Source organism: Sinohyriopsis cumingii, chromosome 13 (genome assembly GCF_028554795.1).
Source record: "Sinohyriopsis cumingii isolate HCF-2022 chromosome 13, ASM2855479v2, whole genome shotgun sequence".
NCBI classification, from domain to species: Eukaryota; Metazoa; Mollusca; class Bivalvia; order Unionida; family Unionidae; genus Sinohyriopsis; species Sinohyriopsis cumingii.
Window position 1 is genome coordinate 71898387 of NC_142973.1, and position 27604 is coordinate 71925990.

Genomic DNA, 27604 nt, shown 5'->3' on the forward strand with positions numbered 1-27604 from the left:
TTCACTAAATGTATGGGTAAATTGTACATAAAAGTTAGGTACTCATGTGAATTAAAATATTGGGAGTGGGAGGACACAGGGGAACTTTATCACTTTTTATATTGTTTTCTTTCCATCCCTTGCCACAGGACATACAGAAAAGGTTGCGGCAGTATGGTGTGGAATCTCCAAGATTTAGGAAAAGGCTTGTCTCCAAATGGGAGGTAAGTTTATTTTGCATATCTTTTCCTAAACAAAACACTTTTTACAGTTAAGCATGGAGAATTAGAATCATGGTTCCTAGCTTTAGCTTTATTCCCCATGACTTTTTCCCAGAGAATGTTTGCAATGCATGATGCTTGCATCTGAGATTGCTTTCCATGTGAGCTCTCAAGCGAAGATTCCTCAAGGTGTTGCAGCTGTTGGGAGTTCACAGGCAGTTCAGTGTGATCAGGCAACTGTTTACTTTGAATGAATATGGCTGATTTACCGCATTTGGGTTGCTAGTGCCCTAGTTACACATCTACACATGTGGATGTCGGTGGTTTTCCATTTTGACCGACACAGTCACTCTACCATACTAATTGTTTTATCCTTGATGGCCACTGAGCATGATTGAATGATGGTATTGAAACTACTACTATTGAAACTACTACTGTTGAAACTGCTATTATTGAAACTACTACTATTGAAACTACTACTATTGAAACTACTACTATTGAAACTGCTACTATTGAAACTGCTACTATTGAAACTACTACTGTTGAAACTACTACTATTGAAACTGCTGAAACTAGTTCTGAATAGATGCTTACTCGTGAATTTTGCTGCAATGAAATTATTTTGCCAGCACCACCCAAACAACTGGTTTACGTTCCATATAGCCCAGAGAGCAAAAATCTGACTAGCATACCAATGATAGTGTTGCAGTAAAAAATCTGGTGTACCAATTATAATTGTTGTTGTCAAAAATTTGACTGGTGTACCAATTATGGTTGTTGTTACAGTCACAATCTCAGCAACACCAAGGCCTTGTTCAGTGGTTGCCTAAGCGATTCCACAAATAACATCTATCATGCTACACACATGATTATATTTTGAGAGTAAAGCTGTTTTCTTGATGATTTCATTTCACTGCTTTTGTTCCACTTCTAATTGATAACATTGAGGTTCTATCCTAGGTCATTTATTAATACTGTCACTGTGAAGTATAACTGTGGTAACATTGAGGTTCTATCCTAGGTCTTTTATTAATACTGTCACTGTGAAGTATAATTGTGGTAACATTGAGGTTCTATCCTAGGTCATTTATTAATACTGTCACTGTGAAGTATAACTGTGGTAACATTGAGGTTCTATCCTAGGTCTTTTATTAATACTGTCACTGTGAAGTATAAATGTGGTAACATTGAGGTTCTATCCTAGGTCTTCTATTAATACTGTCACTGTGAAGTATAATTGTGGTAACATTGAGGTTCTATCCTAGGTCATTTATTAATACTGTCACTGTGAAGTATAACTGTGGTAACATTGAGGTTCTATCCTAGGTCTTTTATTAATACTGTCACTGTGAAGTATAAATGTGGTAACATTGAGGTTCTATCCTAGGTCTTTTATTAATACTGTCACTGTGAAGTATAATTGTGGTAACATTGAGGTTCTATCCTAGGTCTTCTATTAATACTGTCACTGTGAAGTATAATTGTGGTAACATTGAGGTTCTATCCTAGGTCATTTATTAATACTGTCACTGTGAAGTATAACTGATAACATTGAGGTTCTATCCTAGGTCTTTTATTAATACTGTCACTGTGAAGTATAATTGTGGTAACATTGAGGCGCTAGCTATCCTAGGTCTTCTATTAATACTAGTGTCACTGTGAAGTATAATTGTGGTAACATTGAGGTTCTATCCTAGGTCATTTATTAATACTGTCACTGTGAAGTATAACTGTGGTAACATTGAGGTTCTATCCTAGGTCATTTATTAATACTGTCACTGTGAAGTATAACTGTGGTAACATTGAGGTTCTATCCTAGGTCTTTTATTAATACTGTCACTGTGAAGTATAATTTTGGTAACAGGTTCTATCCTAGGTCTTCTATTAATACTGTCACTGTGAAGTATAACTGGTAACATTGAGGGTCTATGCTAGGTCTTCTATTAATACCATGATCACTGTGAAGTATCCTTGCTTGAAAGGCAGGTCTTGTTAAGGTGGCATACTAACTTTTACTTACAACTGCCATACATTAATAAAAAATATTTTCCAGCAGAATATTTAAATCTGAAGTGACTGAGCATTCCAGAGGTTTGGCAACATGTTCATCTATAAATTCACTAACTATACCTTTGCTTTGCATCTCTAATGATCATTTTTGTCCAAGCACAGTGTTATGTGGACAAGTGTGTTTCAGTGTGCAAGTACCAGTCTGTCTTTCTTTTCCATTGTCATTTAGTCAGTATTGGTTCAACATACCTTTTGTTAAATGTAGCTTGTGTGAGTTCATTGATGAATTTGTTGTTGTCATTAAGTGATTTCATGCTGGTTGGAGATGTATATTTTTGCTGGGCATTTTTGCTTGCTAATGCTATGACTCCAGAATGGTCTTTGGTTGGTCATAAGTGGCACACCAGATATTTGGTCCCAATGGATGGTTTCCATTTTTCTCTCGCATAAATCGTATATTAGGGTATATGAGGGTCTTAAACAACGCTCTGCAGCAGATATTCATGGACAAGTGTAACAAAATTGCCATCGATGTTAGCATCTGCTGTAAGGTCATCCAACATCTTCTCAGTAAATTAATCATCATCATCATCACTTTATTAATTCGTCACATATACATAATGATGAATCTTAAACACAAAGGCCAAAGATGTTGAAGTATTATTCCTTATAGATGTTGACTCCTTTGAACTGAATTTCAGCTTTGTTGGCCGATGACCCTGAAGTTGCATATGTGAAAGATTCTATAACATTGTTATTTTTGATGGAATGCATTACTGATATATCAGTAAACTGCTCATCATTTATCATCCTTGTTATTGTACCAACCTGCCTCTAATTCCAGTCAAGATGACCAAGTATGATCCAGACTGGTGCACATTTAAGATATGAAGTTTAGTTAGAGTGAAGGGATCATGTTTATTAATTCCAGTCAAGATGAACAAGTATTATCCAGACTGGTGCACATTTAAGATATAAAGTTAATTTAGAGTAAAGGAATCACCTTTAGTAATGAAAACAGGTCAACCATTTGCTACATTCAGTTTTTTCCTGGGATGTTGATCATGTTCAGCTGGTTAATATTCCTTTAACTGTGCTCTATGAAGCTACAATGCAAATTAATGAGAGTAGGGTCACAGTCTTTGCATTGTCTCATAACTGCATCATCAACATATCGTTAATAAATTCCACCAGCACTGTGATTTTGGTCAGGGTTTTCATGTTGGCACATTGCACCTTGAAAACTTTATCATTGATTTCCTCATTAGATGTTTTACATTTTCCAGCTTGATCCTAGAAAAACACAAGCTTGCCTGAGTTGGTGTTATCAATAACCCACTAGTAAACTCAGTTAAAACTCATTGCTCTTGGGGCAGATCAGATCCTCAGGTTGTCTGTAAATGTTAACAAGCATTATGTTTACTATCAAGCATACTTACTGACAATACTAAATCAATAAGGACTTGTGGGTTTGGGCTTCCCACAAGTGCATCCAGTATTTTGACAACTAGATGTTGGGATGTCCATCCAAGTTTGCTGACCACACACTGAACAACTCCAGGTATTCTAATGAAAAGTAATAAATTTGGTACAACCCAGTAAAGGATCTTTAATAAATCTGCAGACCTGTGTTAATAATTTGATTTGGCTCATGTTTGACCACAGCTTGCTATATGCACATATGATGTGATTTGTGAGGTAAAGAAAATTTCTTCAGAGGGTTCCTGATGGCTGTTTAACTGCCAAGAAACTTCAGACACTTCTAACTGGCTTAATATCATCATGCTATACTCTTGGCACTTGATTCCTTCCTAGAAATGCCACTTATGATTCCTTCCTAGAAATGCCATTCAATTCCTTCCTAGAAATGCCACTTGATTCCTTCCTAGAAATGCCACAAACACAGGTATTTGTTCACTGAGACTATGTTGGGTAATTATTTGCCATATAAAATGTCATCTGTTGTTGAGTCTGTGGTGAGGTAGAAAAATGACAGATTTGACATGTGTCAGGGCTGCATAAAAGACAACAAATACATTTATGTTGTCAGTTAAGGGGTTAATAGAGTATCTACAATGTTAATGTTGACAGTTCAACTTTGCCATCATCAACACCTTCAGCATGCCAAAGTTCATCATTGGTTGTGCCTTTACAGAATAACATGACTGTGTTTGGCCCTGAATTAAGCATCTCTACAAAACAGATACTTTGGTCGAAGGACCCAGTTTGAGATGCATCAAGTATGTTATTACAGAATTCCCTCAGCTAACTAGAAGACTGTTTATACCCTGTAATCTCTCCCACTTTGGCATACCATACTGTATCTGTCTTAACATCTTAATCATACTGTACTTTAGCCATACTGTATGCATCTCTACATCATTTAATCATGCTGTACTTTGGCCATTCTGTGTGCATCTCTATATCATTTAGTCATGCTGTACTTTGGCCGTACTGTGTGTATCTCTATATCATTTAGTCATGCTGTACTTTGGCCATAATGTGTGCATCTCTACATCATTTAATCATGCTGTACTTTGGCCATACTGTGTGCATCTCTATATCATTTAGTCATGCTGGTACTTTGGCCATACTGTGTGCATCTCTACATCATTTAGTCATGCTGGTACTTTGGCCATACTGTGTGCATCTCTACATCATTTAATGATGCTGTACTTTGGCCATACTGTGTGCATCTCTACATCATTTAGTCATGCTGGTACTTTGGCCATACTGTGTGCATCTCTACATCATTTAATCATGCTGTACTTTGGCCATACTGTGTGCATACATCATTTAATCAGACACTGTACTTTGGCCATACTGTGTGCATCTCTACATCATTTAATCATGCTGTACTTTGGCCATACTTTGTGCATCTCTACATCATTTAGTCATGCTGGTACTTTAACTTATATTCACACTAGTTTTTAGGGGGATCACATCTTGTAAGAGCGGCACATGCATGATTTTCAAAGAACCACTGCTGACTTTTATATGAAATAGTTGCTGTGGTGTTTTTAGCACAGAGTTGTACACAGTTAATTTTGGCTGTGGAAGATTCACAAGTGCCTCTCTGATGTCTTCACTCAGAGTACACTGGTGACTTTTGCAATCACACCAATTTGTGTCTGATTTCTTCCTGTAATATCTCTGTCTGTTCTGGCAAGTGTCCAATAGTCCTCATGATCTGTGCTTTGATCATCCTGACAACTGCAGGACCCAGTTTCTCTTCTGTTCCTATCATCTTGGCAGTAGGTTATGTGACTTCCTTCACTTTTCTGTGGTTTCATGCATAGATTTGTGTATTGGTTCATACATTTGTTCAAAGCCTAATTATGCAGTTTGTGCAGTTTGTCATGACTGAAGTATATCTTTGACACATTTGTGGCTGGCTTTAACATCACAGATCAGTTCCAGATGTTCTTAGATTGCTTTGTAGTGTTGATCAACATACTCTGCTATGGTATCACTGGTCATTTAAATTATCACATAGACACTTTCTTATGAGATACATTTGCATCCAGCCCTATGCAGTACTTTTTTCCCCAGTCAAGTTGATATGAGACAACCATATGGATCCTAGGTTACACACGCAAATATGTTATGGAACTCATCCAGTGTTGGTGGCACACCAGGTTCAATGAATGCTTGCAAGGCCATGAACATCAACACCATAAAATATTATCAACATGGTACTGTACAGTTGTCATATATTCACAGCCAACATTGCCATGGTTTCTGCAGGTGGTACTGGGGAATGAATTTCTTGGAGCCATTGCTGTGTTTTTGATGAAACATGATATGCTAGTTCATGATGGACATGTCAGCATATATCACAATCAAGCCATTGTGGAATGATTCAACAGCATGCTTGCAGAATTATTATTTGGGCACCAGTACATGTTGATGAATACTGAAGCAAGGTATGTTACCCAGAAAGCATTCTGGAGCAGTCTCATTCTGGAGCAATCTCTAGACAAACAAGTAGATATCCACTTTTTTTTGACATTACTGGTACCAGTAATGTTAGAAAGATAAAGTGGAGATCTACTGTTGGTCTGGAGCAGTCCTTTAAATGGGTGTCACAGCATCACACATATGATTGGGTTGAGAACCACTGACTTGGTTTAGCAGCAAACTGTCCCAAGAGGCTTCACTTTCAACCATAAAACAGTTTTATAACCATCCACTTAGAAGGCAGACACCATTGTGCTACTGACCCATTATGGTCCATTGATGAATTTGAAATCTTGGACCTAATTGACATTCCAGGACTACTAATGTGCTATTATTTAGTATCTGGATGAGCAGTTACCAAGCATTAGTGTGGGAGGAATTGCAAGTAATTCTCATGAGTCATATGGTCATTCCGTACCTAAATGGTTTCATACCCAGTAGAAATTGGTCATTTTGTACCCAAGGTTATGGTCATTTTGTACTCAAGGTGATGTTTGTTTCATTCCTGAGGTAATGGATGTTTCATACTTAAGGTAATGGTCAATTTGTACCCATTATTGTATACAGTCAAATATACTGTATTGACACATTTACCACTCCCTCTCTAATTACCAAACTCCCATCTTTTGTCTAATATATTGTTCCTACTATAAAAATGCCAGGCAAAAATTGTCGAAGCACTAATAATTGTTTGTCTAGTTTTCACTCAATAATGACATCTATGTATAAATAAAAATTCACAAAATTCACATTGCCAATAAAATGAAAAAGAAAATGTTTGCCAAGTTTAATTAACTGTACATGCAAGTCCTTTCTTTTTTGCAGTAATTCAGATTGACAAACACTGCCTTTTATCTTGGTTTTATTCAGTTATGACTAACATGGATGAAACAATTACAAACATTTAGCCACTAGAAATTTGGCAGTCTTTGAATAAGGGGCTCAAGGCAGATAAAACAGCTTGCTTGATCAAGGACCAATATTGGTGTTAACTTTTGTTGGCTGCTAGTTTTAAGGGTGTAGACCCCTGGTACTATTGACTGTAGACCACGGTATACTATCCAGACTGCCAAGTCAATTTTCTGTTGATTTCTGGCTGCATTAGCATAATTTTACAAAAGTTTTGGATGATTTCAGAGATTACAAGAAGTTAGCAAGTTTAGTGACATCAGTGAGATTCTTAACTAAATTTATATATTTATATATTTTTCTTGGCAAGTGAAAATTTGTCTTCATTGTTTGGCATAATCTGTTTTATTTTGTTATCCTTCTAAATATGATGCACATGAAGATTCACATAATTACTCCACATGCCAGAGATTCTTTTGCATAACCACAAATGGGACTCCTTAAGCCTTCTTGATAGTCTAACTGTTTATGCCACAACCATAAATGGGACTCCTTAAGCCTTCTTGATAATCTAACTGGTTATGCCACAACCATAAATGGGACTCCTTAAGCCTTTTTGATAGTCTAACTGGTTATGCCACAACCATAAATAGGACTCCTTAATCCTTCTTGTTAGTCTAACTGGTTATGCCACAACCATAAATGGGACTCCTTAAGCCTTCTTGATAGTCTAACTGGTTATGTCACAACCATAAATGGGACTGTTTAAAACTTATTGATATTCTAACTGGTTATGCCACAACCATAAATGGGACTCCTTAAGCCTTCTTGATAGTCTAACTGGTTATGTCACAACCATAAATGGGACTGTTTAAAACTTATTGATATTCTAACTGGTTATGCCACAACCATAAATGGGACTCCTTAAGCCTTCTTGATAGTCTAACTGGTTATGTCACAACCAGAGAGTACATATGCCTCTCTTATCCTTGGCAAAATAAAAAAAAACATGCTTGCTGACATTTTATAGCCAGAAATCCCATTTTACATTCTTTTATAATGATTAGCTTGCTGACATTTTATAGCCAGAAATCCCATTTTACACCCTTTTATAATGATTAGCTTGCTGACATTTTATAGCCAGAAATCCCATTAGACATCCTTTTATAATGATTGGCTTGCTGACATTTTATAGCCAGAAATCCCATTGTACATCCTTTTATAATGATTAGCTTGCTGTCATTTTATAGCCAGAAATTCCATTATACATCCTTTTATAATGATTGGCTTGCTGACATTTTATAGCCAGAAATCACATTATGCATCCTTTAGACTGTTAGATCTGGTATGACTTTCTTATTGACACTGTCTTAATTTTTTTCATATATTTGTTTCTGTGCTAATTTTGAAATCTTTAGTTGTGACAATTAACTTCAGACTTTACAACCCTGAATATCAGCTATGTTCAGTCAGAGAATAATAAATGATTGGAAATTGTTATACAGCTGTAAAATTATATCGCTGTTCTTTGCATTAATAACAATATTTAATAGACCATCATTTTATTTTTGAATTCTTAATCTTTTATGAATTTTATTTGTATATATTTTTCTTCATTTTATTGTTTTGTAATCTATAAAAATTGAAATGACTAAATGATGGCAAAAATGACTTATTGCATTTTGTTAAATTTATTACCATTTCAGAGTCTAAATTATGACACAGTGGAAAATGTATTGTACTGGAGAGAATATGATGACAGCCGTTCCAAGGTAAGAGAGAGTGTTTGTACAATAATATGTGTAAGAGAAATTAATACTGTAGTGACTCAAGTATGAAGCACTTACTAATGTAAATAGCTTAGATGCTAAACTGCTATCCGATGAGATGGCAGATCAGGTTAAAGCTGTTCAATTTGAATGCAGTATTTTATAGTCACATTATTAGACAGTGACAGATTTGGGTCTCCGCTGTTTACTTGAATCATAAATACAAGAAAGAACATGGAACTTAATCTGTAGAAACATTTTAGATAGTGTCAGATCTGGATCCGTGTTAACCATTGATGGGTGATTTTTATATACAAAAGAATTCAATAATTGTTTTTTTTATATCTCTTTTGAGAAATAATTTGACCCTAGTCACATGTTGTGTAAGAAGAATGCAGATTTAGTGATTATTACAAAACACTTACAAAACGGCAAAAGTTAAAAAGTGTTTCCTTGCGTTTACACATGGACCAAGATAAGACCATTCACTGGTTTCATGCCAGGACCAAGATAAGACCATTCACTGGTTTCATGCCAAGCAAATTGGTTTATTAGCAAGCGATCAGAAGGACCAATGTTTTGATCATAAACAGTTATGGAAATTTCTAAATGATCTGCAAGAATGTTCATGTACCCATCGTGTTTCCTTTTTATTTGACAGGAAAGGGCTTAAGCATGTAAGAAACATCCTTGTCAACAGAAACCATCACTTGTATGACTTTTTATAATTAAATACTACTCTTCTTTAAAACAAAGTACTTTCATGTACTTACCTGTAATGTCTGATACAGGTACATTATTAATCTTTATAAGAATTCAGTCTGTCATGCCTTATACATAATTTGTAGTAATAGTAGACCAGTTATTCAATTTTTAATAGCATTATTGTCTAAAGACATGACAACTTGTAAAAGCTGTACAACATGTGCATGTGATTGATGAATGTCTCATGGATGATTTGTTCATTGACCAAACTGATCTTTTTTAATTAATATTATTATTATTATTATTATTATTATTATTACTATTGTGGTGCTATTGTTTTTAATGTACTTAAGACATAGATACATTTATGTATCTATTTTGCCTATCAAAATTTACAATATTGTTGTGATAATCAAGTACTTATTCTACTGTACATGGATACTTTTTTCATCAAGATTGAATTTTAGTGTTTTTTTCCTTCAGTATAATCAATACCATTGACTAAATAGTGAAGTACTTATTACAAAACAAGTAAAACGCAGGAGAAAAAGTGCAAATGAGTGAAACACTTGGTACACCAACATCTGTATGATTCTTTCTCTGAATTTTAGCTTACCTGTCTGTAATTCCAAGTGAACTTATAGTATGGCTATTTGTCCATCATCCATTGTCCACCTATTGGTGATTCACTAATATATGCTTGTTATTTCTCCAGAGACCATGTTTTAAGTTTAATTTTGATCAAACTTATAAGTTTATATAATCAATATCACGGAAGAATTTGAAATTCTCATGGCATATTAATGAGGTGATCTTGCATTTGATTGGCTGATCTTGTTGATAGTCTAGAGGACATATTTCTGATTTGATTTTGATTAAAATTGCAATCAAGATCAGAACTAAATTTGATAATGAACATGATTTATGCATATTAATGAGGTAATCTATTTTGTAAATGTCACTCTCCTCATACACTATTTATGACACAACTATCATATGGCTACCTACAGAACATCAGCCAGGATACAATTATCACATATGGCTGCCTATACACTATTTATGATACAACTATCATCTATTATAGGATTATAACATGGCTGCCAACACAACATCATTTATAATACAATTATTACAAGGCTACCTATACATTATTTATGATAAAAATATCATGTGGCTGCCAATACTCTATTATCTATTTAACAACTATCACATGCCTGTCTATACACTATTATCTATAATACAACTATCACATGACTGTCTATACAACATTTTGTTTAATACAACTATCACTAGGCTGTCTATACACTGTCATCAATGATACAACTAACACTAGGCTGTCTATACATTTTTATCTATGATACAACAATCACATGGTTTTCTGATACCACTATCACATGTTTGTCCAGACACTTATCTATGATACAACTATCAATATGCTGTCTATACACTAGTATCTAGGACACAGCTTTCATGTGGCTGTCCATACACTATTATCTATGATACAACTGTCATAATTGGTTGTCTATGCAATATTATCTATGATAGGATTATCACATGGCTGCCAACACATCATCTACAATACAATTATTACAAGGTTGCCTATACACTATTTATGATAAAAATATAATGTGGCTGCCAATACTCAATTATCTATGAAACAACTATCACACGACTGTCTATACGCTATTATCTATAATACAGCTGTCACTAGGCTGTCTATGCATGATCATCTATGTTACAACTATCACAAGGCTGTCCATACACTATGATCTATGATGCAACTATCATGTGGCTGTCTGTACACTATTGTATCTTATACAACTATGACAAGGCTGTCCATACACTATTATCTATGATACAACTATCATGCGGCTGTCTATACACTATCATATATGATAAACTGTTGTGTGGCTGTCTATATGTGATTATCTATGATGTAACTTTCATTTGACTCTTTGATACAACTATCACATGGCTATCCATACACTAGTATATATGATACAACTATCACAATTGGTTGTTTATACAATATTATCTATGATACAACTATTACAGTGCTGTCTATACACTATTAGCTATGATGCAACTATCACAGGGCAGCCTATACACTATCATCTATGACACAATTATCATGTGGCTGACTGCACTATTTATGATACAACTATCACTAGGCTGTCTGTATGCAATTATCTATGATACAACTATACCATTTGGCTGTCTATACACTATTGTATATGATCTTTATACTATCATCTATGACACAATTATCATGTGGCTGTCTACACTATCATATATCAAACAACTATCACTAGGCTGTCAATACGTGATTATCTATGATACAGCTATCACAGTTGGCTATCTATACACTATTATCTATGATACAACTATCACAAGACTTTCTATACACTATTTTCTATGATACAATTATCATGTGGCTGTCTATACACTATGATAATAATAATAATAATAATAATAATAATAATAATAATGTCATAATAATAATAATGAGGACTTTGTATGGTGCCTAATCTGTAGAAGTTCTAAGCACTTTACAACATTAGACAACACCTATAACATAAAAAAACATATAAAATGATATGATTTTAAAAAAAACACCATGAAATTAGAAAACATAAAAACATGCTGAATATATTTATGGTAGGAAACATTATTAGGTCTTTAAGTTTGTCATCAATCAATCAACTATCAATTATGATACAACTATCACATGGCTGTCTATACACTATTATCTTTGATATAACTGTCACAAGGCTGTCTATTCACTATCATCTATGATATAACTATCACAAGGCTGTCTATACACTATTATCTTTGATATAACTATCACAAAGCTGTCTATTCACTATCATCTATGATACAACTATCACAAGGCTGTCTATTCACTATCATCTATGATATAACTATCACAAGGCTGTCTATACACTATAATCTGTGATATAACTATCACAAGGCTGTCTAAACACTATTATCTATGGTCTATCATGTGGCTGCCTGTACAAAATGATCTAAATACTTCATTTCTCAAAATAAATTCACAGCAAAAAAGATAATTGAAATGGATGCTGTTTTCAAAGAGATCTGGATGAGAAAAATTGAATTTCACATTGGTAATGAAACCTGAAGTAAATTTGTGCTTTATCCCATCATCACACTAACATTGTTCCATATACATTAAAACAGGGATAATGTCCCAATCACCAGGTATTTTTTATGTTATTCTATACATAATACAGATGCTAATTGGTCTGACACTTATGTTAATTACTAATTTGTTGAAGAGTCACTTAACTCAGTATTTGGTATCAGATTTGGTTATTTAAGGACAGTGAACCCCATAAGGGCTTTAAGTTTACTTGGTTGCTAATGCAGAAACTCTTTTTATTTTATTTCAGAGGAAATTGACTCTGAGATGGTTCAGTCGATGGGTGATAGTATTTTTCATTGGCATCTTTGCCGCTCTCCTCGCAGCCGTGCTACATTTGATAGTGGAGAAAGTCTGTCATGTGAAATTTTCTCTCATTTCACGCTGTATCCTTTTGATTATGAAATGTCACTATTTTTAATATATGTAACCAAGCAAAAGAAAGGAACCCATAGCTGTCTTTAACCCATGTTATTATCTTTAATAGCACATAATTAAAGATGGTGAAACCAGTCATAGAAATGCCTCCATTTAGGTACTCTGGTTAATCAAGGATGACATTTAATAAAAACATTTTCGTAAAAAACATTTCATCTTTATAAAAATGAGTTATACAAGATGTGATGCTGCATTGAATGCTACATTAGTGTGCATATGTGACTTTGGAATCCCTTTCCTTTCAGATGTTATGTTTTCACAGTCAATCAAACTTCTTCAAATTTTTCCAGGACATTTCACATCCTGTGAATTAATTTATTTTTGTGGGTACAGTATCAACATTTGTTTTTTACCAGAAATTTTCATTTTCATCATAAATTCATTGATCATTGACCAAATCCTCATCATTGTTTCCACAAATGGATCATTGTGCTCATAGGCTTGTTAATTCATGGATCAGTGACCAAGTTCACATAATTGTTTCCAGAGGAGAATCATTGCTCTGTTCTTGGCAAATGAGAAGCCAAACTCAGATGTCCAGTGTTAACTTGTGTAACATAAGAATGTGACCTTCTATTTTGTTCATGTATGTGACTGCTAGCATCTGTATTGACATACCTTATGTGACTGCCAGCATCTGTATTGTCATACCTTATATGACTGCCAGCATCTGTTTTGTCATACTTTATGTGACTGCCAGCATCTGTATTGTCATACCTTATGTAACTGCCAGAATCTGTATTGTCATACCTTATGTGACTGCCAGCATCTGTATTGTCATACCTTATGTGACTGCCAGCATCTGTACTCTCATACTTTATGATTCTACCTGCATTAACACAGAAAAAACATATACCAAACATACGATTTTATAGCTGAAATCCGCCACTTTTGAAAATTGAAAGATTTAAAACAAAATTTGAAATAACTTGATATTTTTATGTGTTCTGTCGACAACTTAAGAAACCAGTCATAACCAGTCTGCTGAAAATTGGAACTGTTCTACCAGTACATTGACAAGCGCAATGATGCATGCTGGGGATTGGAACAGTTCTACCAGTACAGTGACAAATGCAATGATGCATGCTGGGGATTGTAATTGTTCTACCAGTGGAGTGACAAGTGCAATGATGCATGTTGGGGATTGGAAATGTACTACCAGTGGAGTGACAAGTGCAATGATTCATGTTGGGGATTGGAAATGTACTACCAGTGAAGTGATAAGTGCAATGTTGCATGTTGAGGATTGGAAATGTTCTTCCAGTAGAGTGACAAGTGCAATGAAGCATGCTGGGGATTGGAAATGTACTACCAGTAGAGTGACAAGTGCAATGATGCATGCTGGGGATTGGAAATGTACTACCAGTGGAGTGATAAGTGCAATGATGCATGCTGGGGATTGGAAATGTACTACCAGTGAAGTGATAAGTGCAATGATGCATGTTGAGGATTGGAAATGTTCTCCCAGTGGAGTGACATGTGCAATGATGCATGCTGGGGATTGGAAATGTTCTACCAGTGAAGTGATAAGTGCAATGATGCATGTTGAGGATTGGAAATGTTCTTCCAGTAGAGTGACAAGTGCAATGAAGCATGCTGGGGATTGGAAATGTTCTACCAGTGAAGTGATAAGTGCAATGATTCATGCTGTGGATTGGAAATGTTCTACCAGTGGAGTGACTAGTGCAATCATGCATGCTGGGGATTGGAAATGTTCTACCAGTGGTATGACAAGTGCAATGAAGCATGCTAGGGATTGGAAATCTACTACCAGTAGAGTGACAAGTGCAATGAAGCATGCTGGGGATTGGAAATGTTCTACCAGTGGAGTGACAAGTGCAATGAAGCATGCTGGGGATTGGAAATGTACTACCAGTGGAGTGATAAGTGCAATGATGCATGCTGGGGATTGGAAATGTTCTACCAGTGGAGTGACATGTGCAATGAAGCATGCTGGGGATTGGAAATGTACTACCAGTGGAGTGATAAGTGCAATGATGCATGCTAGGGATTGGAAATCTACTACCAGTAGAGTGACAAGTGCAATGAAGCATGCTGGGGATTGGAAATGTTCTACCAGTGGAGTGACAAGTGCAATGAAGCATGCTGGGGATTGGAAATGTACTACCAGTGGAGTGATAAGTGCAATGATGCATGCTGGGGATTGGAAATGTTCTACCAGTGGAGTGACATGTGCAATGAAGCAAGCTGGGGATTGGAAATGTTCTACTAGTGGAGTGGCAAGTGCAATGGTGCATGCTGTGGATTGGAAATGTACTACCATTGGAGTGACAAGTGCAATGATGCATGTTGAGGATTGGAAATGTTCTCCCAGTAGAGTGACAAGTCCAATGATGCAGTGGGATTGGAAATATTATTTTGCATGTTGGGGATTGGAAATGTTCTACCAGTAGAGTGACAAGTGCAGTGATGCATGATTGGGATTTGAAATGTATTACTAGTAGAGTGACATGTGCAATGAATAATGCTGGGGATTGGAACTGTTTTACCAGTGAAGTGACTAGTGCAACGATTCATGCTGTGGATTGGAAATGTTCTACCAGTGGAGTGACTAGTGCGGTGATGCACGCTGTGGATTGGAAATGTTCTACCAGTGGAGTGACTAGTGCAATGATGCATGCTGGGGATTGGAACTGTTTTACCAGTGGAGTGACTAGTGCAATGATGCATGCTGGGGATTGGAACTGTTTTACCAGTGGAGTGACTAGTGCAATGATGCATGCTGGGGATTGGAAATGTTCTACCAGTAGAGTAACAAGTGCAATGATGCATGCTGGGGAAAGGAAATGTACTACTAGTAGAGTGACATGTGCAATGAATAATGCTGGGGATTGGAACTGTTTTACCAGTGGAGTGACTAGTGCAATGATGCATGCTGGGGATTGGAAATGTTCTACCAGTAGAGTAACAAGTGCAATGATGCATGCTGGGGAAAGGAAATGTACTACTAGTAGAGTGACGTGCAATGAATAATGCTGGGGATTGGAACTGTTTTACCAGTGGAGTGACAAGTGCAATGATGTATGCTAGAAATTGGAAATGTACTACCAGTACAGTGACAAGTGCTATGACACATGCTGGGGATTGGAAATGTTCTCCCAGTAGAGTGACTAGTGCTATGATGCATGCTGGGGATTGGAAATGTTCTCCCATTACAGTGACAAGTGCTATGATGCATGCTGGGGATTGGAACTGTTCTACCAGTACAGTGACAAGTATGATGACACATGCTGGGGATTGGAAATGTTCTACCAGTAGAGTGACAAGTGCTATGATGCATGCTGGGGATTGGAAATGTACTACCAGTAGAGTGACAAGTGCTATGATGCATGCTGGAGATTGGAAATGTACTACCAGTACCATGACTAGTGCAATGATGCATGCTGGGGATTGGAAATGTTCTACCAGTGGAGTGACAAGTGCTATGATGCATGCTGGAGATTGGAAATGTTCTACCAGTAGAGTGACAAGTGCTATGATGCATGCTGGAGATTGGAAATGTACTACCAGTACCATGACTAGTGCAATGATGCATGCTGGGGATTGGAAATGTTCTACCAGTGGAGTGACAAGTGCTATGATGCATGCTGGAGATTGGAAATGTTCTACCAGTAGAGTGACAAGTGCTATGATGCATGCTGGAGATTGGAAATGTACTACCAGTACCATGACTAGTGCAATGATGCATGCTGGGGATTGGAAATGTTCTACCAGTGGAGTGACAAGTGCTATGATGCATGCTGGAGATTGGAAATGTTCTACCAGTAGAGTGACAAGTGCTATGATGCATGCTGGAGATTGGAAATGTACTACCAGTACCATGACTAGTGCAATGATGCATGCTGGGGATTGGAAATGTTCTACCAGTGGAGTGACAAGTGTGATGACACATGCTGGGGATTGGAAATGTTCTACCAGTAGAGTGACAAGTGTGATGATGCATGCTGGGGATTGGAACTGTTCTCTCAGTAGAGTGACAAGTGCTATGATGCATGCTGGGGATTGGAACTGTTCTACCAGTAGAGTGACAAGTGCTATGATGCATGCTGGAGATTGGAAATGTACTACCAGTAGAGTGACAAGTGTGATGATGCATGCTGGGGATTGGAAATGTTCTACCAGTAGAGTGACAAGTGCTATGATGCATGCTGGAGATTGGAAATGTACTACCAGTACCATGACTAGTGCAATGATGCATGCTGGGGATTGGAACTGTTCTCTCAGTAGAGTGACAAGTGCTATGATGCATGCTGGGGATTGGAAATGTTATACCAGTGGAGTGACAAGTGTGATGATGCATGCTGGGGATTGGAACTGTTCTACCAGTGGAGTGACAAGTGTGATGATGCATGCTGGGGATTGGAAATGTACTACCAGTGGAGTGACAAGTGCTATGATGCATGCTGGGGATTGGAACTGTTCTACCAGTAGAGTGACAAGTATGATGACACATGCTGGGGATTGGAAATGTTCTACCAGTAGAGTGACAAGTGTGATGATGCATGCTGGGGATTGGAACTGTTCTCTCAGTAGAGTGACAAGTGCTATGATGCATGCTGGGGATTGGAACTGTTCTACCAGTAGAGTGACAAGTGTGATGATGCATGCTGGGGATTGGAAATGTTCTACCAGTAGAGTGACAAGTGCTATGATGCATGCTGGAGATTGGAAATGTACTACCAGTACCATGACTAGTGCAATGATGCATGCTGGGGATTGGAAATGTTCTACCAGTGGAGTGACAAGTGCTATGATGCATGCTGGAGATTGGAAATGTACTACCAGTACCATGACTAGTGCAATGATGCATGCTGGGGATTGGAAATGTTCTACCAGTGGAGTGACAAGTGCTATGATGCATGCTGGAGATTGGAAATGTACTACCAGTACCATGACTAGTGCAATGATGCATGCTGGGGATTGGAAATGTTCTACCAGTGGAGTGACAAGTGCTATGATGCATGCTGGGGATTGGAAATGTTATACCAGTGGAGTGACAAGTGTGATGATGCATGCTGGGGATTGGAAGTGTTCTACCAGTGGAGTGACAAGTGTGATGATGCATGCTGGGGATTGGAAATGTTCTACCAGTGGAGTGACAAGTGCTATGATGCATGCTGGGGATTGGAAATGTTCTACCAGTGGAGTGACAAGTGCAATGATGCATGCTGGGGATTGGAAATGTTCTACCAGTGGAGTGACAAGTGCTATGATGCATGCTGGGGATTGGAAATGTTCTACCAGTGGAGTGACAAGTGCTATGATGCATGCTGGGGATTGGAAATGTTATACCAGTGGAGTGACAAGTGTGATGATGCATGCTGGGGATTGGAAATGTTCTACCAGTGGAGTGACAAGTGCTATGATGCATGCTGGGGATTGGAAATGTTCTACCAGTGGAGTGACAAGTGCTATGATGCATGCTGGGGATTGGAAATGTTCTACCAGTGGAGTGACAAGTGCTATGATGCATGCTGGGGATTGGAAATGTTCTACCAGTAGAGTGACAAGTGTGATGATGCATGCTGGGGATTGGAACTGTTCTACCAGTAGAGTGACAAGTGTGATGATGCATGCTGGGGATTGGAAATGTTCTACCAGTAGAGTGACAAGTGCTATGATGCATGCTGGAGATTGGAAATGTACTACCAGTACCATGACTAGTGCAATGATGCATGCTGGGGATTGGAAATGTTCTACCAGTGGAGTGACAAGTGTGATGATGCATGCTGGGGATTGGAACTGTTCTCTCAGTAGAGTGACAAGTGTGATGATGCATGCTGGGGATTGGAACTGTTCTACCAGTAGAGTGACAAGTGTGATGATGCATGCTGGGGATTGGAAATGTTCTACCAGTAGAGTGACAAGTGCTATGATGCATGCTGGAGATTGGAAATGTACTACCAGTACCATGACTAGTGCAATGATGCATGCTGGGGATTGGAAATGTTCTACCAGTGGAGTGACAAGTGTGATGATGCATGCTGGGGATTGGAAGTGTTCTACCAGTACAGTGACAAGTATGATGACACATGCTGGGGATTGGAACTGTTATACCAGTGGAGTGACAAGTGTGATGATACATGCTGGGGATTGGAACTGTTATACCAGTGGAGTGACAAGTGTGATGATACATGCTGGGGATTGGAACTGTTATACCAGTGGAGTGACAAGTGTGATGACACATGCTGGGGATTGGAAATGTTCTACCAGTGGAGTGACAAGTGTGATGATGCATAATGATCACCTGATTAACAATAGATGCCCAATGGCAGACATATACACAACATCATGTTAAGTGAGCACTTTACTTTTGGAATTTGGAGAGTTTATGGCCAAATACAAAATATTTATTGAGGTGTTAAAAGTGGTAAAGGGATCAATGTGGTTCATAATTAACTGAAGGCCTCTGAGTTTTTCATTAAAAATCATCTTACCCTTGGCAAAGGTGAGATAAAAATGAGAAACCAAATAAAAATTGATTTTGGTAGAAACACTTGTGTAAGCATTTTGGCATGTTTAATTGTTACTGTGCTTTTGATGATGTTTTTAAAAGGAATATTTAAGCGAAGCCCTTATCTTTTTGGTCAGTTCATGCCTAAATGCTAAAATGTGTACTTTCTTCAAATGCCAAATGCTAAAATGTGCACTTTCTTCAAATGCCAAATGATAAAATGTGCACTTTCTTCAAATGATAGAAACCTGTTGGCTACAAATTACAATAAGTTCAACAATACTTGGAAATCAGAGTTTAAGTTGGTGCAGAAGAGTAGCAAAGGTCCAAAGCATGCATAATGTGTTTTATGAAAAGTTGACTTTAAGATGGTATATTGGGGAAGAAATTATATTACCTCAAATATGTACATACCATCACAGATGACAAATTTAGATAAAAAGCTGTTGAGGGCCTGTCATAAGGTCTACAACTTAAAATTCTCAATGAATGTCATCTATAGACACAAGGCAGTAATCTTGTAAAGGACCCAAATGCTTGTGGATTTTAAAAGAAACTACTTTCTATAAACTGTGAGCTTTAGAAAATGTGTTGAAGTCTTATCCTTAAGGTCGAGGTCAAAGCTCAATATTTAAGCTTCTTTTGCTTTATATCATAAAAGCAGTTTGACATAAAGCGATGAACTATGATACAAAAATGCTTTTCTATTTGATGGTCTCTCATGCACCATAGTAAAGGTTTAATCTCAAGACTGTGTAATGCTAGTTGATTACTTTTGACTTGTGCCCAGTAACTTTACAGCTGTTTTTTAAAGGTCAAATTTAGCTTTCATGATTGTGAACTTTTATGACCTTGCCATGGTATTTGGTTTACTAAATTCTCTGAACTTGCTTGTTTCTGTATTTTTTACTTGCTTGAATCATGATTGATGAAGTATTTGGGTATCTAAAATATATAATTACTGAATCTGGTCCCAATTTCAATAAACATCTCAGCTTTATGGTATGTCTCAAATTTTCTTTCTTGCACTGAACATTTCTAATATTTTCTTGTTACTCAGCAATTACATTTGTATTTCTGATTAGGCATATATCAATAAATTTTCAGTTATAATATATGTTCATCATAAAATTGGTTTGTTTTAAGTCTTGATAATTCTCAGAATTTTTTCTTTCTATTTAAGATTTCCATGTGCATATATTTATAACTAAGATTTAATTTTTAGTAGTTTTAGTTACTTCAGTCTCTCATACAAATCTCATACAAATCTCTATTAAATCATGGATACTAAGCAGAAGGATGCTAAATCTCACTTTAGGAAAAATTTGAGAAACTGATGAGCATTAATTAGTCCTTGTTTCCTTGCATGAACTCAGGATCAGCAGAATATTAGTCCTTGTTTCCTTGCATGAACTCTGTTAGGATCAGCAGAGCATTAATTAGTCCTTGTTTCCTTGCCTGTACTCTGTTAGGATCAGCAGAGTATTAGTCCTTGTTTCCTTGCCTGTACTCTGTTAGGATCAGCAAAGTATTAGTCCTTGTTTCCTTGCCTGTACTCTGTTAGATCAGCAGAGTATTATTCCTTGTTTCCTTGCATGTACTCTGTTAGGATCAGCAGATCATTAACTAGTTCTTGTTTTCTTGCATGTACTCTGTTAGGATCAGCAGAGCATTAATTAGTCCTTGTTTCCTTGCCTGTACTCTGTTAGGATCAGCAGAGTATTAGTCCTTGTTTCCTTGCCTGTACTCTGTTAGGATCAGCAAAGTATTAGTCCTTGTTTCCTTGCCTGTACTCTGTTAGATCAGCAGAGTATTATTCCTTGTTTCCTTGCATGTACTCTGTTAGGATCAGCAGATCATTAACTAGTTCTTGTTTTCTTGCATGTACTCTGTTAGGATCAGCAGAGCATTTGATCTTGATTTTTCATTTGTGCAACTTGTATAAGGATCTAGGACATTTGTTGTAAATTCAGGTACTTGGAAGTTGATTTTTAAGATTTATCTATTGTGCACAAAAAGTCTTCATAATTGGCTTACATTTTTAGAATTACATACTTCATTTTGTATCTTCATGTTTACAGTAGGTTGACATTTGACGGGGGTATATTCAACACCATCATCCATATTGGGTCTAATACATAGTCAAAAAGGTCTTCCCATGTGCTTTTAGCTGAGTAATTCATTGAATCTAGACATTTTACATCATTAACATATCCCTTTACTGTAATGCAGTGGGACCTCAACTTTTCTGTCTAATGTTAGCATGGCACATTTTCACTGAGCCTACCTCTTTCTAAAAGCTTGATTCCACATTGAAAAGTCTTGTAATAAATGCAAAAAGCTATTTTTGGGGGCTTCAAACCAGTAACTGCTTAATATAGGCCTTGGCAATCAACATTCACCTGTATTTGTTAAAAAGTTGTCTTTTGTAAATCAAGTGTCACAGAATGCTGTTTTGTCACTGATTTTAAAAGATTTCCATATCTCAACTATTGCAGATATAATGTGAAAGATCATGTCTTTTCAATGGTGTATGTATCAGTCCACCACTGTTTGTAACCTGAAAGCCGTCTACAACAATTGAGTTTAAGGAAGACCAGTAGAAATTGACAATGAAGGCTTAAGGAAGACCAGTAGAAATTGACAATGAAGGCTTAAGGAAGACCAGTAGAAATTGACAATGAAGGCTTAAGATATTGGATGTAGCTCCAGAACAACAAATAAATAATTTGCTTTGCCTTATATTTTTTTCTAGTTGAATGGTACACCTTAAAGTTCTAAGCAAACTCTTTTATAGTAAGATCATACCATATCAATTACATATGACAAGACCATGTTGGATCTATTACATATGACACAAGTATCATATCTGTTACATATGACAAGACCATGTTGTATCTATTACATATGACAAGACTATTGTATCTGTTACATATGACAAGACCATGTAACATCTATTAAATATAACAAAACCATGTACATGTATCTATTACATGTGACAAGACCAGTATTGAATCTATTATTTATGACAAGACCATGTTGTATTTATTACATATGACAAGACTATTTTATCTATTGTATATGACAAGACCAGTATCATATCTATTACTTATGACAAGACCATGCTGTATCTAATACTTATGACAACACCATGTTGTATCTATTATCACATGACCATGCTCTAGTACACAAAATAAGACTATTGTATCTATTACATATGATAAAACCATGTTGTATTTTTTACATATGACAAGACCATGTTGTATCTATTACACATGACAAAACCATGTTGTATTTATTGCATATGACAAGACCATGTTGTATCTATCACATACGGCAGGACCATATTGTATAAAATTTAAATAAATGTCTTTGTCCAAGAATTCTGTATGATCACTCAAATATTTCCGGAAAAAGATTTATCCTTTAGAATCCAACTAATTTGAAGAAAAATTAAAATATAACTCCAACTGGTCACAAGCACACACTTTCCAGTGTAAAACCCAACTGTGAAAAATCTCTATAAACAAAGGTTATATTGTAACTTGAGATGCAAAACAGATTCCCAGATGAGAGGGTCACATGATCACATTCTAGAATGATTTAGAAGGTATCTACTAGTCTAATGGCATGTAGTCCAGTACAGCCTCGATTTCACTATCATCATTCACACATTAAAAATGAATTTAAAAAATGAATTTGTTTACTTGATTCTCAATCAAGTCCAGGAACTAGGTCAAAAATAGAAACTGTTTTTATTATTAGGTGTCCACAAAATGTCAGGTCAAACTGAATTTTCTGTAAAATATCATATTCCTAGTAAACAAAATTACATTACTTTGACATATAATTAAAATAAAAAGATTTTAAAATTTACAAACAATTAAATTAATTATAAATTAAATCAAATATACATAACAGAGAGAGAGAGAGAGAGATTTATTTACATACACTTGAGTGTGTGTGTGCTAGAAGGGCAAAGGGTATATTTAATAAGTTTTTGGTCTACAAGACATTGCTTCCTTAAAGTAAATTATCTTGATAAGCCCTGGTTGTGACTTTGATCTCTTAGTTAAGTGTCTTTCATATTGTGCATTCTGATATCTTTAGTGGTATTGAAATTATGATTTCCTTAACTCAGTAATCAGTTTTAAACAAATGTGCCAAAGAAGGTTGTATGTACCAGTCCGCTTTAATATGGGTAGCCATCAATTTGGTCCTGACACTACTGGGATCTGCTCTTGTTGTCTACCTCCAGGTGAGTCAGCCCAAAATAAAGCCTTAGATTAAACCTGAATTACCCAACTTTATTGATTCTCTCCCTTAATTTTTCCTTTATTCTGGCTCTAAATAAAGTCAGGTGATCTAGCAGTGCTGCCATACATCCAGTTAATGCTATCCACTTTGTATTATGTGCATTGTGCATCAACATTTGTTGTTTTTAATTTATCAAATTGACTGGACCGATTTCATTCAGATTTGGTAAAGAGTATTTTGGCATGGAGAACTTTAAGTTTGTACAGATAAGGGTATTTTGGCATGCAGAACGTCAAGTTTGTACAAATAAGGGTATTTTCGTATGCAGAACGTCAAGTTTGTACAAATAAGGGTATTTTGGCATGAAGAACTTCAAGTTTGTACAAATAAGGGTATTTTGGCATGCAGAACGTCAAGCTTTTACAGATAAGGGTATTTTGTCATACAGAACTTCAAGTTTGTATAAATAAGAATATGGTCACCATTACCAAAAATAACAACCAATAAACACAGTTTAAGCAAATTTTACAGGCAGAATCTTGATAATAAGGTGCTGATGAATATTCCATTATTGCCACCATAACTAAAACTTATTTAAAAAAAACACACAAGGAAATTATTTGGACCAAAAATAGAGAACTTCACTCTGAATTTCCTCAGCATAAAGACTTTTGAATAATGCAAATGATATTGATCTGAATTCAGATATGTTTGCAGTTTCTAACAAATGTGGAATGCTTTAATGACACCTTTTTAGCAAACTGATGTATCGTAATGGACCACATAATGCTCTTATCAATGAATGAACACTATGACTTTCAAAGTCTAATGTGCAAAGGTCAAGGTCGACTGTGATTGAGAAAAGAAAAATGACTAGAGTTGTTCAGCATGTTACCAAACACTGAGAATGGCTTGTATTTATGACAAGGAAGAACCCTATAAATTTTGGGGTTAAAAAGACTAAATGTGAAGGTCACTGGCTAAAAGAAGAAAAATGGTTTCCACATAATGTATAGAGTTTTCCTTCATGCAGAATTACCAAACTAAGTAAATAATTTGCGCTTGGAATAGGGAAGAATTCTGTTGATTCTGAGATCAAAAGGTCAATGTTTCAAAGTCACTGTGACTTGAAGAAGAAAAGTGGATTTTGTGCAATAGTTTGAGTTCTTGACTATCAATAGTTTCAAACTATGTGAATGGCCTGCACTTGGAGTAAAGATGTCTATTGATTTAAGGTGAAAGGTCAAAGGTCAAGGTCAAAGTGGCTGAAGAAAGAAAAATTGTTTCTACACCATAACTTCAGTCTCCACCATCTACAGTTATCTTTAGTTTTAGAGTATGAACTTGACAAAAATTTGTTACTGTATTGCACTTAGGGTAATAGATTTCAGTGGTTTAAAGGTCAGAGGTAACCGTCATGGTAAGTCTAATAAAAAATAATGGTTTCTTATTAAGATACCTTAAGGAAAGTTGAGATCCATGATTACAACAAATTGGTCTGTAATTTCCTGAGTCAAGCATGCCCTACTAGTAGCTACATAGAGGTTATGGGGCTGCAGGTAGAGGTATAGTGTGCCATTCATGGTACAGTTATTTACCAGTATCTTTGTTTTGCATGCCTATTTGTCATACCAATAATTACTTGGCACTATGTAGCCAGGCCTGCACTGATGCTACATTAAACCCTATGCATACATATAGGAAATACCTGGCCAATTAGAAATGCGATATTATCGGCACACTGGTTTACTGTTATTTTTTTCTGGTGGTATATAGCATGGTACTTTTTACTGTACCTATACGTAGTTTTCATCAGTAAGAAATCTACAGAAATTCTGGAGGAATGTTGTTATGTCTTTTGTGATATTAACAGTATTTTTTAATGAATAATGACAACATAGTTGAAAAAGTTATCTTCGTTCACAAAATGGTTGTCTGCCACAAATTAATGACGAATATTAAAAAATATAATTATATTTATGATCTTTCTCCTGGCCCTTCTCACCATTCATTTAAGGTGGCAGAGGAAGAGGAATTCTGGTTGTTCAGTAATGTTGTGTATGATGTTTACTGCCTATTGCCCAGCAATCTGTGTCACAAACTGTCTGGTTCTGGTGATTCCATTTCCCATTTGGAAAAATGATCTGGGGCAAGCTCTCATATCTTGTTTCTTCCTCACTTCCTCAAGGAACTCTGTCAAATGTTTAGCAAGGGGTCCTCACCTCTATACCATGAACCTTGAGACCTGCTATAGATTTAAGGTTCATAACTTCTTGGTCAGCTACACCACCAACTTTGGATGTTGAAGTGACTCAAGTAGGTATTTCTATGGGGACCTGGGCTCAATCTCCAGTGAAAACACTGGAATCCTTAAAACAATAGTAATCATAGCTTCACGTGCTGACTTCTTTTCAGCAGCCTCCTGAAGGAGAAATAGCTATTGCCAATGACTCTGTCATTTGGAAAGCAGTGGCAAAAACTTCTAGGCATGTGTTGTCCTGGACAATTGCTTTATCAGTAGACTTCTTTACCTCCAGAGAGTTGGGCATTTGACACATGCAAGATTTTACATGAGCACATGTTCTGAGAGCTGAGGCAGAGTCTCTTTGTCCCCTCCATAGATACTCAGGATTTAAGAGTTCATGAACACCAGTCCATTGCATCCAGTTCTAACTCTTGAAAATCAGTCAAGAAGTGAAATCATCCTGACTGTCCTCAGATTCCATTGGCTAAATTCTTTAAATCTGCACAGCCTTAGTCCAAGTGACAATCCCAATTCAGAGCTCTCTCTCAGCAGGCAGGCCTTAATAGGGTTTGCTACAGAAGCACAAGAAAGATGTTCTCAGACCATTTCCCTTTTCATAAGAACAAGGGTAGACAGCACTAGGGACTCACTTCCTCCCTTGCAGAGCAGATCTCTTCTCTGCAGAGCATATCTCTTCCTTCTTTTCCTTTTTGCACCAGACTCAATCTCTGTTCACAGGCTTGGTTAGGCATCACAGTCGATGGTTGGGTCCTTTCTATCATAAGAGTTTGTTACTTGCTAAGGTTTTAGGATCTTCTTCCTCCAGTAAGGTCCCCTCATTTGTTTCCACCAGTTAAATCTGATCCATTTAAAAGGAAGAGGTCCATTCCATTCTTTGGAAGGGTGCATTAGAGAGGGCATTAAAACATCAATTTCTGGAATTCTATTCATGTGGTTTCATTGAAAAGAGGAAATTCTCTGCTAATTATCAACCCTTTCTCCCGAATCAGATTTCTAGATGGAAACTACAGCCTCAGTCAGGTATACCAAAAGACCTGGCAACTGGGTGGTCTCCATCAATCTTCAGGATTCATGCCTTCACAACCCAATCTTTCCTCGACACGGGAAGTACCTCAGATTTTGTATAGATGGAGATGTCTTCCAATTCTGAACTATACAATTTGGCCTAGTCTCTGCATCCAGAGCTTTTACCAGGGCCATGAGAGTAGTTGCAGCCCCTTTATGGTCATTGGGTATCCCAATCCTCCAATATTTGGATGATTGGTCAATCCACATTGGCAATCTAGGGTCTTCAGACTAGACCCATCTTCATTGCTGGTCCACAGTGACCAGACATGGTCTTCTACCAAACTTTGAGAAACAAGAGCTAGATCCATCTCAAAGTTTTGTCTATGTCATGATGAAATTTCTTGTAGAAAGAGAGTTAATCCATGTCCTTCCAGACAGAATAGGCAAAATCCTGTCTGTCACTGATAGGAAAGACCAAGTTATCAGCCTTTCTCTCTCTCTCTC

At 36.6% G+C, this 27604-nt stretch overlaps 1 pseudogene across 1 annotated transcript in view; it reads left to right on the plus strand.

Annotated features, from left to right (window-relative positions):
• The window catches only part of LOC149785823 (H(+)/Cl(-) exchange transporter 7-like), a 121510-nt pseudogene that overhangs the window by 21769 nt on the left and 72137 nt on the right, over positions 1-27604 (plus strand). The window contains exons 3-6 of the transcript XR_016413460.1: positions 129-203; positions 8726-8791; positions 12907-13042; positions 23718-23827. The product of XR_016413460.1 is annotated as a H(+)/Cl(-) exchange transporter 7-like (transcript). The remainder of the gene's footprint in view (positions 1-128; positions 204-8725; positions 8792-12906; positions 13043-23717; positions 23828-27604) is intronic.